The sequence below is a fragment of the Dermacentor andersoni genome, chromosome 7 (genome assembly GCF_023375885.2).
Source record: "Dermacentor andersoni chromosome 7, qqDerAnde1_hic_scaffold, whole genome shotgun sequence".
Taxonomy (NCBI): Eukaryota; Metazoa; Arthropoda; class Arachnida; order Ixodida; family Ixodidae; genus Dermacentor; species Dermacentor andersoni.
In genome coordinates this window covers 40,292,336-40,310,736 of record NC_092820.1, presented here as the reverse complement: position 1 = coordinate 40,310,736, position 18,401 = coordinate 40,292,336, and the positions used below count along the sequence as shown (strand labels likewise).

Genomic DNA, 18,401 nt, shown 5'->3' with positions numbered 1-18,401 from the left:
GTTCTTTCAGAAGTTTGATGACAGTGGTGTAATTTGCCCTAGTCACTTGAATGCCGGCAATGGCCGCTGCGGCTTTTCCCGAAAGCACCGATCGCAAGTACAAAAACGTCTCTGCGTTGGAGAGGCCGTCGTTTCCGTGCACCGCTTGCTCGAACTGCTCCCAGAAGGACTGCCACTCCGTGGCGGCGCCGCTAAATCGTTGTAAGTCGGGCTTCGGCAGTTTCACTTTGCACTTTGCCCCCGCCGGAGGGCCGTCGGTCTGCGCCCGCGTCGCCGCCATTTCTGCTTGTTTTGTTAGCAGGTCTTTTTCTGCTTCTTGGCGGAGTTTTGCCATGTGTGCGACGATACAGTCGTTGTATTCTATGGTCCGCACATAATTTAGCTCTGCGTCTTGGTCTTGCACTAAGGGCTCGATGGCTGCGTCCACCTCGTTTAGCTGTATTTGGAGGGCGCTAAGCCTCGCAGACAATACATTACGAGCTCCTTCGTCTGCATGACTATCCAAGAATAAGTCCGCTTCAGAAATCAGTTTAGTGACTTGAGCTCTAAATGCACTTCTTTTCAGTTTGAGCCGTTCCATCGTGACATCAATGTTTAGAGTTCGCTTACCGCGATGGGGCTTGAGTCGTGGTGTCGGTTTCGGTTGGGTGTGGCGTCCCTGGGCCTTGTTGTTGAAGGCGCGCCTCGTCGACCGTTTTCTGCCCGAGGATCGTTGCTGGTTTTCCCCGAGCTCGTTGTGGTGTCGATGTCTGTTGACCTCGTTGCCTCAATGGTAAGTTCGATCGTTTCTCCCGGGTTTCGGCACTAAATATTGAGGAAATTATGGCAGGTCAAAAAAGAACCGACTGCTTCGTTTGAGGTGAACAAAACAACTAAACTTTATTTCGATAGGGATGCCCGTTGCCGAGCGAGTACGGAGGAGTACAGGGTTGCCCGTTGACGAAAAGAATGAGCCTAAAGTTGGCAGTTTCTTCAGTGCATGCAGCTTTCTTGCCTGCTCTGCTCTTGATATGAGACTTGTTTATTCGGTGCGGCCAGTTCATCTTCGGATTTCGCATTATCATAACTGCTCACATGTTGCTCAACATTATAACACAGTTCTTCTATATTCTGCAGTAACTTTTCTTTGTTGTTTTATTTTCCAAGCTGAACTCGACACCGCATGTCTTCCGGAAGCCCCAGCATAATGAGCACGACCAACGAAGCCTGGGATAGAGCATAGTCAGCTAAATGCAGCTTTATCCATAGCTTACCCCAGCTTTGAAGCTTGTTATCAGCCAATGAAAATAAAAAGCTCTGTTTTCACTCCTTCTATGGGCGTTCGCCTTGTTCAGAAGCTCGAAGCTCGTGCCAAATCCTTGCACTACTTCCCAGGTATCGAGGCATGTTCATAACTTTGTCTTTATCCTCTCGCCAGCAATTCCTGTCACAGACGTATTCAGAAAAATAAAGCCATTCCTGGGCACTTCCTGTGTGCGACCAGTCGTAGGCTTCCGGGCTGACAAGCTACATGGTGTTGCGTTAAAGCTCCCAACAAAAGTTCGCTTTGCAGGCATGCGGCTGAGGTCGGGCGCCGAGCGAATTGGCCGGGGGCGACGGCGAGTCATGTTCGGGTTACATCCGGTGGCGTCGCCGGAGCGGTGCCGATGAACCACTTCACCGGCATCGCCTGATGCAGGTGCCTCTCATCCATTCGTCGGAATTCGCACAGCAACCCGCCGTGGGTCCTGATTGGAGGAGTTCGAACCAATGGCAACTGCAACAAATCCTGGGGTTATAAAAGCCCGAACCACAGGATGCCGGGGAGACGACGACGACAGCAAGCAGAGGAGTGCCCCCGATTCTCACCGCACGCTTTCGTGCGAGTGTATTGTGCCCCGGCCTCTGAGCCGTTCATGTAACGCCCGTGTACATACTGCATATAAATATTTCGTTTAATCTCCGTCGCCTTGGATCCTCCTTCGCAACAGTGACGGCAGCGTTGACACTTCTCCGTCACAACAATGGGTCTCTTCCTCACTTGCCGAAACTTTGCTTGCAATAAAAAATCAAATAGTTGCTGCTGATGCTGGCTATTCGTTTCTTGAAACTTCATTATATCGTGCATCAGCGCACTTGCACTGTGGTCGTCTAAATCGCAGTTACGAGAGGTTACTTCCGTTTTCGTGAAGACGGGATTTGCTGCGGTGGAACCGCGAAGCTCGCAAGAACGCATGACGTCTGCGTTATGCTGGGGATCACTCATGGCAATCTTGAAAGCCCTCGCCAGCGTTCGAATTCACAGACAAGTTGCAGTAGTAAGACTTCACTATGACAACTGTTCACCGAACAGGACCGCTCTTTACCGTAGACGCACTGTGCAACGTTCATCGGCTTATCAAGGGAAACTGTAACGTGGGTGCACATTGTTCATAGAAAATCGGTGTGGCTCAGGCGAGTAGCACAAGGCTCCATAAACGACTGCGCTAAATTTGTAACTAAACAGGTAACCCGACCGACATGGCCGCCATCACTGTTTTGTTTCAGCTCGTCCCAGCCCCACACGTCTTCATCTTCGGAACCACCTTTCTCGCTTCTTCTTCTTCGGCTTGGTTACAATTGAAACCTATTGCCTTGATGGCAGCGGCTTTCTAAAAGGTGATGCTTAAATAGGGTGTATTGGAATGGGGCAGTGTGTCGTCCTTATAGCAGAACAGTAGAACCATGATCGCTTCCGCGATGACGCCATGAGACGAGCGCTGCGACCGAATGGTGTGCATAGCACATAAAATATAAGTATGTTGTGCGAAACTTACTCATTTATAAACTAAAACACTCTCACAAGACAATTGTAATGAATAAAATTTGAAAAGAATAAGAGTAGAAAATTTTTTATATGCGAGGGTTAATGCCTCAGGGCATACACGGGTATGGGATGCGGGGTAAAAAGGATGACTAAATGAATGAAAAAAGACTTCCTAATTTAAAGGGACACTAAAGGTTACCAGAAACTCAAGTTAAAGTGGTAGAGCAATGTTCTAGAACGTCTAAGGCGTCAATATAATCGCGAACAGAGCTTTAGTAACCGAGAAATTGAGGTAAATGCATGACACGATTTGAGACCCCCCAGCGACATTCCGGTACTAGCCCGATGACGAAAGCACTCCTCATAATTTGTGTTACTAATACTCAACTACTCGTATTAAAAATATCATTTCATTTGATTATAAGACGGAAAAAAATGCTACTTGTCTACGTCTATTCGATTCTAAGAAAAAATAACATTTTGAGGTTACCCATCAGTAATATGGGTGTTCGAAAGGTTTCGTTTTCGCTCGACTGTGCGCGCTCGACTCTGCGCCGCGCACGCTTTGGAGTTTCAGTAGTTTCGTTAACGCGTCATGCTGTGAGGGTTCTGCTGGCTCGCGAAAGTTTCATTTGGAACAAGCAGCGAGAATGCCACGTCCATGTGATGTCGTGGGAAGCCCTCGTTGCTTTCCCGCTCCGGAGAGCCGGTGTCGAGGCCGCCGTCGTAGTACGCAATGACGCCGGCAGTGCGAGCCCTCAGCAGCAGGTCGCGCTCGTCGGTGTTCAAATCGCTGAAGTTGAGCCCACCATCGCGAGCCAATCTGTCGGTGTCAGGGTCCATTGCGACGAGCGTCGAAGGAAGTACGAGCTTATGGGCGTCTTGCGCTGGAGTTTGAGGTATAGTAGCGGCGCCTGGTGGCGGTGCGGGAAACGACATCTGGGTCGTGCCAGCTTGGGTCGTATTGAGCCCTGGCTGTGGCGAAGCACGTTTCTAGGCCGAGTTTTGCGTCGATTTGCATTTTTTTATGCCTTGTTGCGAGTGCGAAAAGGCTCGTCACTTCTCACAGACCACGCCGACCACGCTGCGAGCTCGCCGCAGCCTATAGTTTGACGAAAACGGACTCTCCGTGTGCCGTGGGACGTAATGTGGGACGTAATTCGTTTCTCCTTCCGCTAGCCACCATACTCCCGATTTCGCTCTGCTGTCGGCTCTGTCTTGGCTCTGTTTCTAGCCGCGCGCTTGCGTTTTGCTAAAGTGTACTAGAATGTTGGGTAGTGGACTGACTGAGCTCCATCCGCTGTCGCGGTTTACGTCTCGCCTGCTAGATGGCGCCACCACTGTATTCAATGTAAGCGGCCGCGCTTTGGCCGTGCGAAAGGTACGTGGTCGCCGCTGTAGAAACGGTCTAATTTCTTGAATGCTCGTTTCTCATATAAATAAAGAGCTTGGACAGTATGCTTGTTTGTCAGTAGTACTTCGTCTTTCTTTTCATGAGGGAAAAGTTTCTTTAATCACCATTTTTGTAACGCTGGCTTTGCTGAGCTTGCACTCGTATCGAAAACTCGCGTCTTGCGCCGAGTAAAAGGCTGTGGGGTTCCTCTCCATTGACAGCAAGTTTGGGTATATTTACTCAATAATAGCGTGACATAACAAATGAATCACTTACATTCTTGTCAAAGACAGCAGTTTTACTGCTGTCTTTGATTAGAACGTAAGTGATCCATATGTCGCGGTGTTATCGAGTTGCGCGCGTGCAGAAATTCGTTTTCGGCGTTACCCTATTTGCAGTCCTTACAGCAATTCAGGCACCTTTGGAACGATGCCTTTCCTGTACTCTGGCTGAGCATATTGTGGAAGAAAAATAGAGGTATAACAATGAAATGTTAAGCAGCATAGATATGAAGTTTTAATCGCACATGAATGTTGAAACAAAAGGTAAACCGTTTAAAACACCTTCCATGCTGTAGCTTGTCACATATGTGCCAGAAAACATGCGCCTATACATCAGTCGTTGCTCTACATTATTCCAACATAAAACGCATTTAATTCTCCCGACACTAACATACTGCATAATTTCCTATATCTGCCTTTCCAGAGAGTGATGTTGGTATAGCCACACTTATTTTTAAGGAAATATTTTATGAAAGAAAAAGAGAAAAAAAAATGCAAACAAAATGTTGGTTGAACAACTTTAACAAAAGTTTATTATCGTGACAAGCACAATGCAACAAGTAGACAATGCAGACAGCATGCACATTTCAAGAGCAGCGGCTCAACTTCAAGTGCTTTGCCTTTTGGCGCTTCCCCGACTTGTCAGTATTTATACTTTTAACATAGAAGTGAAGTCGTGTAGTGACATAGAATTTGATTATTTTTGGAGAAAGGGTGGAAGCATGACTGGAACAACCAACCTCTTGGCCAAGTCTGGCTTTGACAACTGTCAGCACATCTAAAATGCTGTCAGGGTGCAGCTGTCCATGGGAGAAGCAGCCTGTGAACAAGTCCTCAAGCTTCTTTATGAAACCAAATAAGCGACCAGTTGGATAGAGGAGCCCTCCATTGTCACGAAGCTTTGTCAGCCTCGCAAGCTGGAAAGTTTCATCTGGGGCAGGCATAGTGAGAAGGGTCAGACAGTCTTGGCAATCGAGGGTCACTACGTGGGATTTAAGGTTCTTCGTAAAATACCTTTCTTCATAATCTTCAAGTCGCATTACTCCAGTGCAAACACTCATGGAATCAGTTGCTCTCAGCACATCTTCTGCTTCCCCGCTTGTTTGCAATGTGCTTTCTTTTAGCAGAATTCCTCTCACAAACACTTTGTAGTAACTTTGCGTCTGTGACTGAAAGAACATTACCACTTTTTCTGAGCACACCTCATTTCTTGATGTCAACACAGACGTGCAGTACACGACACCGTCGTGTCCAGGAAACCTGTGCTTGGTCCACTGCTCCGACGGTACCTGAAGACTGTCAAATAACAGCATGGGTTCCTGCTGACCCAGTGGGCATGAAAATTCTGCATCGGCGTCCGGCTCCACGCCTGCTTCCGTCGAGGAGGCCGCGCCTTGCTCAGCAATCGTTGCAGCGCTTGTGTAGGACACCGTCGTGTCACTGTTCGAGCACGGTCTACGCTTCGCCGGAGACGCGCAACTCTCTGACTTCCTTCTACGAGCAGGCCTCTCTTTCACAGCTTTTTTCGTCAAATACGCGGGTAGGTTTGGAAGAATGGTTGGCACAGCATCACTGCTAAGCAGTGGCTTACCACGTGGGATCCGCACTTCCTTGCCACCAATGATGTGTACATAGTCGCGAATTACGTAGCGCGGCTCAAAATGTAGTTCGCACACGGCACTTGTGTCTTCGAGAGGCTTGTCCGCTCGATGGAGTTTTTTTCCCCACAGTCTTCGAAGTGCTTCATCCTTGGGCACGCTGAATAACGACGGCTTTGGGGCACCTTTTACATGTACATAGCCCGTTTTACAGCCGGGCGCAAAACAGTGGTTCAAACGGCGTGGTGCCATTTCACACGCAATAGCGACGCACGATATACTTCCCTACGATGATTTCTTATAAACATTAGAATTGGTAATGTAAACTTCGGAACACATGAAAGAAAGCACAGCGGAGGCAGCGGCGCGCAAAGCCAGGAAGGCAGCGGCGGAGGCAGCGGAGGTTTACATTGACGACGACGACAGCGCCTCCGCGCGGGTCCCCGGGAAAACATAAAAATGTTCACATTTCCGGCGACGCGGGAGCGCACGCCGCCACCGGAGAGTCAGCTCACTACCCAACGGTCTAGTACACTTTAGTTTTGCGCAGAAAAGCCGTAGCGCCATCTGCGGACGCCGTTCTACTCACCGATGGCGCAACGTCACTATGAGACCATGATGTCAGTACTCCTCGATCGGAGGGCGGGCGATTTGAACTGCGCTAGAGGTACGCGGCCGCTTCAGAACGCATTTTCTCTTAAAATAAGTCTCTCCTTGGCACGAAACAAGCGTTTCGAGGTTTCTGTGATGGTATTTCAACAGTCCACGCTGACTTAATAGTAACCTTTAGTGTCCCTTTAAGTAAGTCCAGGAGAGTTCGATAATGTGGTCCCTGCGTCCAAGATGTGTATACGCTTGGATTATGCGACGAAAGTCTCGCTACTGCGAGTTCCCGGAGCAGCGTCAGTTTCAACGCAGGCATCCATCACAGCATGTGGTGGATGGCGGCTTCAGCATTACGTGACTTGCAGACTGGACATTCAGGGCGGCGAGAGAACATGTTAGGACACATCAATAATGCCGTCTTAGCTTGCACGTTTGCAATCACAGCTCATGCAGTGTTCCTAATTGCCTGCTGAGTGTTTTGGTTGCAGATGGCAAACAAACGCTCATCTGGTCGCTCAGTTCGGTATGCACGCATAAGTTCTTATAGCGAAGCTATTAAAGGCCACTTTCCCCACTATCGTGCCCGCGTGTAGAAAGAAATGCCGAAGGTAGTGCAGTGCCGGACCAACCCGTGGCGGAGGGGACGCAGACGTTAAGCCCTACTCATATATGGGCCGATAGCGAAGATAGTACAATATCAGGCCGACCCTCGACGGAAGTGCACCAGGCGTAAAAATTACCCATATGTGAACCGATCCCAAAGAGAGTGCATTGCCGCACTGATCCGCGGTGGAGGTGAAGCAGGCGCTCAGCATTTGCAAGATTTTGCAATACCGTCCAGACCTGGGGCGGAGGTGTGTCAGGCGTTAAGTGCTCTCTATACGTGGGCCGATCCCGAAGATAGTAAAATGTCGGGCCAACCTGCGGTGGAAGTGCTGTTCGTTATTAAGGGGCCTACATACATAGCTCGCTGGTCATCCATCTTCACAGAGTTGAAAGGCACTGAGGTTTGCCATCGAAGTGTTTTGAAACACGCAAGGATGAGAACCCAGGAAGGAGCACCGGACTGCAGCAGGTTGGTGGCACGGGTTTCCTTTCAGAGGGCATCTGACAGAAAAGCGGTGGCCAGCTTTCGCTGAAGAAAACAAGTTAAAGTGACGTTTCACTTCGTGAATGCGAGTGACACGCAAGCGTATGGGTGTTACACCGCACACCAAGCTGCCGCCCCTCAGTGGGCCTAGACGCCTGCACTGTCCGCGTTGGAGATTGTATTTAAGACAGGGCTCGTGTGGCCGTGCCATACGTAGCAGCCGCCGCAGTTGAAGGGCTTCGTGTAAACATCCGCTTCCTAACTAAATTAACAAGCATGGTACCAGCGCGCACAGGCAAACATGAACACATCAGACCCGATGATCGCGGACGCTCGTTGTCAAAGCGTTGGCGTGAGCAATCGCGGCAGCAGCAGCGAGCCAAGTGACTTTCGTGTTGTCTATCGTTGCAACGCAAACTTAGCGGCGAGAACAGAGGGCACCCGGAGCTAGGAGCCATCGGCCCACCTAGACTGTGCCCACAAAGGGGATTACTTTCAAGATATAACCCGCGCAACCACGCGTGGCCGAAATACGACGCCTCCCTTTCACCCGTCTCCTGGTGGCATGAGCGCGACGGCTAACGGCGCACCTCCTCCCCCTTTGTGCCCTACCACAAGCGAGGCTGAGCCGTCATCGTCGGCTTACCATTGCACGCTTTCAGTCGCACACACAGCGTATGGTGCCTGAGGACGGTGTTATCACGTGACAAAATCAGTATGTCCGTATCACAAACAAAACCTGTAGCAACTGCCAGAGGACGACGACCTAGCGCGCCTGCGCTTACCTTCCTTCTCTGCTTGTTTAACAAGGAGAGGTGGGCTAGTTGGTGGTCGATACTGGATTGCATTATGTAACCGCGCAAACGACAACGGACGAAGAAGGAAACACACAGGACAAGCTCTGAACTTCAACTCAGATTTACTCCAGGAAAGCCCCGCATTTATACATGTATCATAATCACACTTGATTACCATCGGACAACCATCACTCGGAATTGGCACGTGGGCGTCAGTGGCACAAATTTGTATGTAAATAATCTAACTTTTTTCACTCAGTGACACTGAAGAGGTGCTTTCGCAGCTGCCAAATTGCATTTTTATACAGCAAGCTTGATAGATTTCCCGGCTCAGCTGTGACGCAAACATCTTCAAGACTTTCGTGTCGCGGAACCTAGGCGTGCAATTACGACAGTGGGGACAATGGTCAGCCCAGTTTGCCACCCCCCGCCAATCCTTCTACCCCTGCGCGGTGCTCCTGCAGTCTGATGATTAAACACCGTCCCGTCTGGCCTATGTAGCTGTTGCCACAAGAGAGGGCTATCTGGTACACTACCCTGTACACTACATAGTACACTACACATTGTCGAATGCTCAGATTCGTCAGTCACAGATATGACGCTGCTTTGTTTTTCGCTTTCGATCAAAAGTAAAACTGGCAATGTAATTAGACAAAGCGCCCAATTACAAAAATTTGGAAAAGCTTCGTATAGAACTGAGAAGCACAATATAGCAATCTTGACGCTGCGCCGTAGGGCGACAAAAGGAACGTCCATCCAAACTGCACTAAACAACACACCAACGCGACACATCCAGCACAGGTGTGGCAGAAGCTGCAGAGGCCCAAGGAGAAGCTCGCGACAACGGTAGAGGGGCGAACGACAGTGGAGGCGCAGTCGTGAAGTTGGCTTTTCTTCAAAACGGTGCTTTTTGTGCATGTGGCCAGATTTGGCGAATAGGGGGGCGAGGAGCGCGTTCAATTAGGCACGTAACGCTGCTCCCCAAGCGCAGCATGTAGAGTAATTCTAGAGCGCACAGCCGGCACAGCACTGTGCTTCGTACTTTCCCCGGCGCGTGATTATTTGCCCCTCCAAGCACTTTCCTCCTCCGTTTCCTACGCGGCTACGAACAAACATGCACCGATTGCACTAGCTGGTTCCATTACACTTGCGCGGAAAGAAATCCTCCGTGTTGATAGCTGCCACCATCGTCCCGGCATTTAGCTCCGCAAAAGGGCACGAATGGGTAAGAATAAGAACAAAACGCAGAAGCATTTATCAAATACTTTCCGGATGTTTTTGGCGAAACATTTCCAGGCGCCACTTTTCCACCACTGCATATCAAGCTGAAGCAGGACGCCCGACCCAAGTTTCTAAAATGCCGCAGCATTTCGTTCGCACTCAAGGATGACGTCATCACAGAACTGGAAAAACTGGAGCGTCAAGTTGTTCTGCAATCGACGCAGTGCTCCGAATCGGCCACCCATGTGGTCATCGTCCGAAAAGAGAATGGTCATTAAGAATATGCGGCAACTATCGAAGTACAGTCAACCAAGCGGTAAGGAACAACGTTTATCCTTCACCTACTAGCAAGGAACTTTTCGCAAAGTTAGGGAAAGGCCGTATTTTTTCTAAAATTCATTTGACGCAAGCGTACCAACAACTTGCCGTTCATGATGCTTCAGCAGAAGAGCTCACGATAAATACAGTAAAGAGCCTGTAAAAAGTGCGACGTTTGCCGTTTCATGTGTCGGTTGCAGCCGGATTATTTCAAAGAACAATTGATACAGTTCTTGCAGGTCTATGCCAGGTAGCGGCATACTTCGATGACATCCTTGTGGCCAGCGAAATGCAAAAGTACACCACGAAGTCCTCATAGAAGTTCTCAACCGACTGTCAAAAGGGGGACTGCGTTTACAAAGCGCCAAATGTTTGTTCTTGAAAGAGAGCCTGGAGTACTTGGGACAGCGGATAGACGCAAATGACATTTACTCGTCAAAGGCTCAAGCCGAGGCGATTCACAAAGCACCTACACCAAAAAACAAGGAGCCCCAAGTTTTTCTAGATATGGTGAATTTTTACAATCGTTTCCTAAAGGGTAGGTCTGAAGTTGCCGAAATACTGTGCCGCCTACTGGACAGCGACACTACGTGGAAGTGGGTTAACAACAGCAACTAGCTTTCGAAAGACTGAAGGCGTTGCTGACGTCCGAGTCTCTCTTCATCGTCATCATCAGCAGCAGCCTGCCTACGCCCACTGCAGGGCAAAGGTCTCTCCCGTACTTCTTCAACAACCCCGGTCGTGTGCTAATTGTGGCCATGTTGCCCTTGCAAACTTCTTAATCTCATCCGCCCACCTAACTCTCTGCCGCCCTTGCTACGCTTCCCTTCTCTGGAAATCCAGTCCGTAACCCTTACTGACCATCGGTTATCTTCCCTCCTCCTTACATGCCCTGCCCATTCCCCCATTTCATTTTCTTGATTTAAACTACGATGTCATTACCTTGCGTTTGTTCCCTAAAGCAATCTTCTCTTTTCGTATCCTTTAACGTTACACCCATCATTCTTTTTTCCATAGCTCGTTGCGTCGTCCTCAATTTAAGTATAATTCTTTTCGTAAGCATCCATGTTTCTGCCCCGTAGGTGAGTAATGGTAAGACAAAGCTGTTATACGCTTTTATTTTGAGGGATAATGACAACCTGCTGTTCATTATCTGAAAATGCCTGCGAAACGCACACCAGCCCACTCTTATTCTTCTTATTATTTCAGTCTGACAATCCGGAGTTTTGGGCAGAATAATTTTTATAACCACCCTTCTGCTTTGCCTCTCCAGGTCAGTAAGCATGCACTGCAATTTGTCCCCTGAGTTACTAAGCAAGGCAATATCATCAGCGAATCGCAAGTTACTAAGGTATTCTCCCTTGCCGCTTATCCCCAATTCTTCCCAATCAAGGTCTTTAAATACCTCCTCTAAACACTCTGTGAATAGCATTGGAGAGATCGTGTATCTCCCTCCCTGACACCATTCTTTATTGGGATCTTGTTGCTTTCTTTATGGAGGACTGCGGTGGCTGTGGAGCAGCTGTACATATATCTTTCAGTATTTTTACATACGGCTCATCTACACCATGATTCCGTAATGCCTGCATGACTGCTGAGGTGTTGAGTGAATCAAACGCTTTCTAGTAATCAATGAAAGCTATATATAAGTGTGGGTTATATTCCACACATTTCTCTACCACCTGATTGATTGTGTGAATATGGTCTATTGTTGAGTAGCTTTTACAAAATCCTACCTAGTCATTTGGTTGAGAGAAGTCTAAGGTGTTCCTGATTCTATTTTCCGTTGCCTTAGTAAGCACTTTGTACGCAACAGACAGTAAGCTGCTCCGTCTATAATATTTCAAGTGTTTGACGCCCCCTTTCTTATGGATTCAGATTATGTTGGCGTTCTTGCAAGATTCTTGTACGCTCGAAGTTATGAGGCATTTCGTATACAGGGTGGCCAGTTATTCTAGAACAAACTGCCCACCATCCTTCAACAAATCTGGTGTTACCAGATGCTCCCCAGCTGCCTTCCCCTTTTGCATAGCGCCCACGAGTTTCTTTACTTCAGGCGTTACTTGTTGGATGTCAAATTCCTCTAGACTATTCCCTTTTCCATTATCGTCGTGGGTGCCACTGGTACTGTACAAATCTCTATAGAACTCCTCAGCTACTAGAACTATCTTATCCATATTAGCAATGATATTGCCGGCTTTGTCTCTTAACGCATACATATGATTCTTGCCTATTCCTAGTTTCTTCTTCACTCCTTTAAGCTTCCTCCGTTCCTGAGAGCGTGTTTGATTCTAATCATATTATACTGGCTTATGTCAGCTGTCTTACGCTTGGTGATTACCTTCGAAAGTTCTGCCAGTTGTATTCTAGCTGCAGGGTTAGAGGTTTTCATACATTGGCGTTTCTTAATCAGAACTTTCGTCTGCTGCGATAGCTTACTGGTATCCTGTCTAACGAAATTACCATCGACTTTTATTGCACACTTCTTAATGATGTCCATAAGATTGTCGTTCATTGCTTCAACACTAATGTCATCTTCCTGAGTTAAGGCCGAATACCTGTTCTGTAGCTTCATCCGGAATTCCTCTAGTTTCCCTCTTACCACTAACTCATTGATTGGCTTCTTATGTACCAGTTTCTTCCGTTCCTCCTCAAGCCTAGGCTAATTCGAGTTCTTACCATCCTATGGTCACTGCAGCGCACCTTGCCGAGCACATTCACATCTTCTATGATGCCGGGTTAGCGGAGAGTATGAAGTCTATTTCATTTCTAGTCTCACCATTCGGGCTCCTCCACATCCACTTTCAGCTATTTCGCTTGCGGAAGAAGGTATTAATTATCCGCATATTATTCCGTTCTGCACACTCTAATAATAACTCTCCCCTGATTTTCTTAGAACCTATGCCGTATTCCCCAACTGACTTTTCTCCAGCCTGCTTCGTGCCTTTCCTGGCATTGAAGTCGCCAATCAGTATAGTGTATTTTGTTTTGACTTTATCCATCGCCGTTTCCACGTCTTCATAGAAGCTTTCGACTCCCTGATCATCATGATTGGATGTAGGGGCGTAGGTTTGTACGACCTTCAATTTGTATCTCTTATTAGGTTTCACAAGGCCTGCCACTCTTTCGTTAATGCTATAGAATTCTTCTATGTTACCAGCTATATCCTTATTAACCAGGAATCCGACTGCTAGTTCTGGTCTCTCCGCTAAGCCCTGGTAGCACAGGACGTGCCCGCTTTTCAACACTGTATTTGCTTCTTTTGTCCTCGTAACCTCACTGAGCCGTATTATATCCCATTTACTGCCCGCTAATTCCTCCAATAGCACTGCTAGACTCGCCCCACTAGATAAAGTTCTAGCGTTAAACGTTGCCAGTTCAGAGTCACTTTTAGTGCATTTCAACCGTGATGCACGCTTGATTCTGACTTGTGATTCAGCACCCATGGGTGTGGGAGCTGTATTATCTCACTACGATGCTCATGGACTCGAGCAACCTGTTGCTTATGCGTCAAGTACACTCACTAAGGCGGAAGGTAATTACGCTCAGATTAACCGCGAGGCTCTAGCAATTGTCTTTGGCGTCCGTCAATTTCACCAGTACCTGTTTGGGCGAGGATTCCGCATCTTGACAGATTATAAGCCACTACTTGGTATCTTTCAACGAGCCAAGCAGATTCCCCGTTCTTTTGTCACCGTGCGTGTTGCGGTGGTCTTTGTTGTTACCTGCTTACGAATACAAGCTGGAGCTTACAGGGACCGCAAGATCACGCAAACGGTGAATGTCTAAGCAGGCTACCGATACCCGGTGACAGGAGGGACATCGAGCCTCCTGGCGACGTCCTTTGGTTGGAAGGAATGGAGTACCCTCCTGTGAGCGCAGCAGACGTCGCATCAGCCACTCTGCGTGATCCTTGCCTGTCGCGTGTGAAGAAATGGGTCGCAACTGGCTGGCTAGAACAAGGTGTGCCGCCTAGAATATGCCGCCTATCAGGTGAGGCGCGAAGAGTTGTCTTTTCACTGTGACTGCCTTCTGTGTGGTATTAAGGTCATACTGCCAAAGAACTGAGAGAAAAAGGCCTGGACATTCTCTATGCAAACACCCTGGCATAACGACCATGAAAGCTCTGGCAAGGTTATGTGTGTGGTGACCGAAAATCGATGCCCAGATTGAAGATTTCATGCGTCATTGCAAACTCTGGCAAAAGAACAGGGAAAGCGAACCTAAAACGCCTGTTCATTTCTGCACGAAACCCGACAGCCCATGGAGCAGAATTCATAGATTTTGCAAGGCCAGTTAAAGGCGTTTGCTTTCGTGTTGTGGACGCGCTATCAAACTGGGCCCAGATCGAGATAATGCCATCGCTTTACTCCTCAGCTGTGATCGAAAATCTGCGAAGAATGTTTGCTTCATATGGATTGCCGGAGTTAATTGTTTCTGATAACGGCACAGCCTTTTGGAGCAACGAAATGCAATATTTCTTGAACAAAATGGCGTGCGCTACATGTACACAGCGCCATACCATCCCGCAAGCGGCGGAAAGTCTGAGCGCATGGTTCGCGAGCTAAAGTGTGAGCTTCGAAAGCAGAGCCACGGCACAGTGGCGCTTAAAGCTTCTCGTTTTCTATTCAAGCCGCACTCCACTCCGCACTCGGAAACCGGGAGGACGCCAGCAGAACTCACGCTGGGCAGGAGCTTCCGCTCTGTCTTGTCGAGACTGCACCGTGACGTGAAAGGCCCTGGATGTACCAAGCCGCCATCCTCGAGGGAGTTTCTACACGGTGACCCCGTGTATGCGCGGAACTTTTCCCGTGGTCCGAAGCGGCTGGCCGCACGGAAACTGCGTCGCTTGGGCCGCGTCATGTACAAAGTACAGACTTCGGATGGTTCAGTACACCGACGTCATGGCAACCTCGTTCGGAGAGCATGGGATACTATACCGGTAGTCTATCACGCTAACCCCTGCTTCAAGCTTCCAGTGACTGAAACTGCAGTGCAGAAATCGCCCATCCTTCCAGCGACGCAAACTGCAGTGAAGAGATCGCCTATGCCAGTAGTTCCGCAAGCATTCCCTAGGTCTACTTGTGTACGTCGACCAGTGCGTCGTTATGGCATTGACTACTAGGTGGGACCACGTGGAGCTGTCAACGTAGAGAGAACTGAGGTTTCAATAATTATGTCGGCCGTCATGACGGCGGCTCGAGTAACGAAGGAAGAAGCCAAAGCAGACACCATCTGCACAAACGCGTAGCAAAACATCATCGTGGTCAGCACCCCGGACGAGAGGCGTGCCACGCTATACTCTAAGGTCAAAGCCTTTAACATAGGAGGCAGGACATACGAAGTCAGCGCCTACCGAACGGCGCCGGACCGCATGGTCAAGGGAGTCATCCGATGCATAGCCGTAGACGACACTCCGGAGGAGATAGCCGAAAACATCGTGAACCCGTGCAACCCCCTAGCGGTGGAGGCGCACAGAATCGGCAATACAACCACGGCGATAGTACTCTCTGCAGGGCAGAAAGTACCGCACTACGTCAAGTATGGCTCGATATTAGTCAGGTGCGGGCTTTACCGCAAGCACGTTGACGTGTGCAGGCAATGCGGCAAGGTCGGCCATAGAAGAGACGTATGCCCGAATCCCAACAGCAGAGTGTGCTTAGGCTGCGGAATCGTGAACCCCAGCGAGTATCACAAACGCGAATGCAAGCCCAAGTGCAAGCTCTGCGGAAGACAGCATAGGGAATGCAAAAACAAGTACAAGATGCCGTACATGGTCAAAAAACGGCAATGGGAACGCAAGATGGAAGCCATGCAGCAACAACCGGATCTGGAAAGCTTTCCGCTGCTGCGAGCGCCGTCTGCCGAGAGACCCCGCGGGGAATCGAGGCTGCGCGACAGCAGCCGCAAGAGGGACAACAGCAAGGGAGGCAGGAGCGCCAGCCGCCACAGACCGCCGCATTCGAGGGCGAGAGTCGCCTGGGCCGACGCAGTCAAGGCAAACATGGCAGAGAAGAGACAACCACAAGCGCGAAACGCCGCGAAGCAGATCCAAAAAGAGAACAGGGTGGTAAAAGCCCTGAGTGACGAGAATGAGATGCTAAAGCGGAGAATCGCCGAACAGGACGCAACCACCAAGGAAATCAACGAGAAGCTACCGACATTAATTGCGTTGCAGCAACAGCAGCAGCTGCTCCCGAAGCCCGCACAAGCGAGGAAACAAGAAGAGATAACCGAGGAGCAACCAGAGGTCGAGGTGGACTTGAGAGCCACGAAAGAGGCCGGACCGGCTCCCAAGAGGAGAGCCATAGAGGGCGCCAAGGAAAGAAAGATAATGGAGAGAATCGAAAAACAGGACGACAGACTCGACCGTGTTGAGGCGACCAGCAAGGTAACCAACCAACGCCTGACTGCCCTCGCGCAAACAATTCAGCAGATGACAACGAACATAGAGAGCACGATCCAGAACATGATGGTGCAAATGCAAGCACAGCTGCAGACGCAGATACAGGCAGAAATACAAGGTATCGAAGCACAGATTATCGCCAAACTGCAGCAATCATAGACGGGACAGCACGTACAGCATCCACACCGCCATTGAGAGACCTCTTGGTCTGGCACTGAAACTGCAACGGCTTTACCGGCACGAGAGCGCTGCTGCAGCAACACTTGCAGCAACTAACGAGGAAACCAGACGTCATAATGGTTCAAGAAACACACAGCGAAGAGACGCCGAGACTACCGGGCTACCGGTCGCACGACAGCCCGCCGAGCAAAATGACACGCCCAAGGGCAAGGGCAGAAGGGTCTGCACCTTCGTTAAGAAAGGGATCACCTTCATGGAACAAGAAATGATCGACAGAAGCGCCATCGAACACTGCACGGTGGAAGTAATCACTGGCAAGAAGAGGAAGGAGAGCAATTTCCTGGTGAACGTCTACAGCAATCCGTACCACGGACAACAGAAATTCAAGGCACTATTCCACAAGGCAAAGCTCAGTCGCGGGGAGCAATACGCTCGTAGTGTGCGGAGACTTTAACGCTCCGAGCCAAGACTGGGGCTACCACAGAGCGACGGTCAAGGAGAGAGAGCTGATGCAAGACGCCACCGACGTGGGACTGAACCTAATCACGGATCTGCACATCGGTTACGAGAGACACCACTCCGGACCTTACCTTCGTCAAAACCGACGGAGGATCGAGAGAAGCAAAATGGAGAGACACGGGCCAAGAGCTGGGCAGCGATCATTACATCGTGGAGGTTGTCGTACCGCTCGAAGGCCAAGGCAACACCGGCATATGGAAGCATCGCATTACGGACTGGGACGCCTTTTGAAAGGCGCTACCCGCGGTGCAACTGGACATTACGGACATCGAGCAAAGGGCGGCCAACGTCGTTGAGAGGACGGAAGGAGCCGCCAAAGAGCTGGAGACGGACGAATGGATAGACAAGATGGATAGTCGGCTGGCCCACCCGATAGAAGCCAAGCAGTGCATAAAAGCGAGGTGGCAGAAGCGACGAACCAACCGAAGTCTAAGGAAGAAGATCGCCGAGCTCAACGGGCAGATCGAGGTCCACTGCAGGGTGCTATGCACCCAACAGTGGAACGAGGCCTGCAACGAAGCCGACGGACAGATGCACAAGGGCAAGACGTGGAACATGCTGCGGCACCTCCTCGAGGAAACCAAGACCAAGGGTCACCAACACAACAACCTGGCCAGGATCCTACACAAGACAATCTGCGAAGACGGGGAGGACGAGGTCAAGCGGCGCTTGAACGCCAAGTACCTACCGACCACCCCCAAGGAAAGACACCCGGATTACCAAGGCAATAAGAACGAGACGCTAGATCGAGATATCCAGACGTGGGAAGTCAGTGTTGCCCTGCAGGATCTCAATGGCAGCTCCGCCACGGGTCTCGATCGAGTGACCAACAGAGCGCTCAAGAACCTCAACAAAGCGGCCATCGAAACCCTCACGAACATCTACAACAAGTGCTGGCAAAAAAGAAGGCTGCCCCAGCAATGGAATGCAGCCAAGACGATCCTCATCCCCAAGCATGGCAAGCCGCCCAACATAGAGAACCTCAGGCCGATCTCGCTCACTTCGTGCGTAGGAAAGGTCCTCGAGCACGTTCTCATGAACAGGTGGCAGCGTTACCTGGAAGAATCGGAGCTTTACCTAAATTCCATTATCGGGTTTCGGAAGAAGCTTGGGACGCAAGACGCCATGATCTTACTGAAGAACGAGATCATCAACGATATGACGGGCACCAAGGAGAACAGAGCCATACTCGGGCTGGACTTGCAGA

The 18,401-nt window shown here is 49.7% G+C and overlaps 1 pseudogene; it reads left to right on the top strand.

Moving 5' to 3' along the window:
- Positions 1-613: 613 nt before the first annotated feature.
- On the top strand, positions 614-16,654 carry LOC126535390 (uncharacterized; annotated as a pseudogene).
- The last annotated feature ends 1,747 nt before the right edge of the window (positions 16,655-18,401 follow it).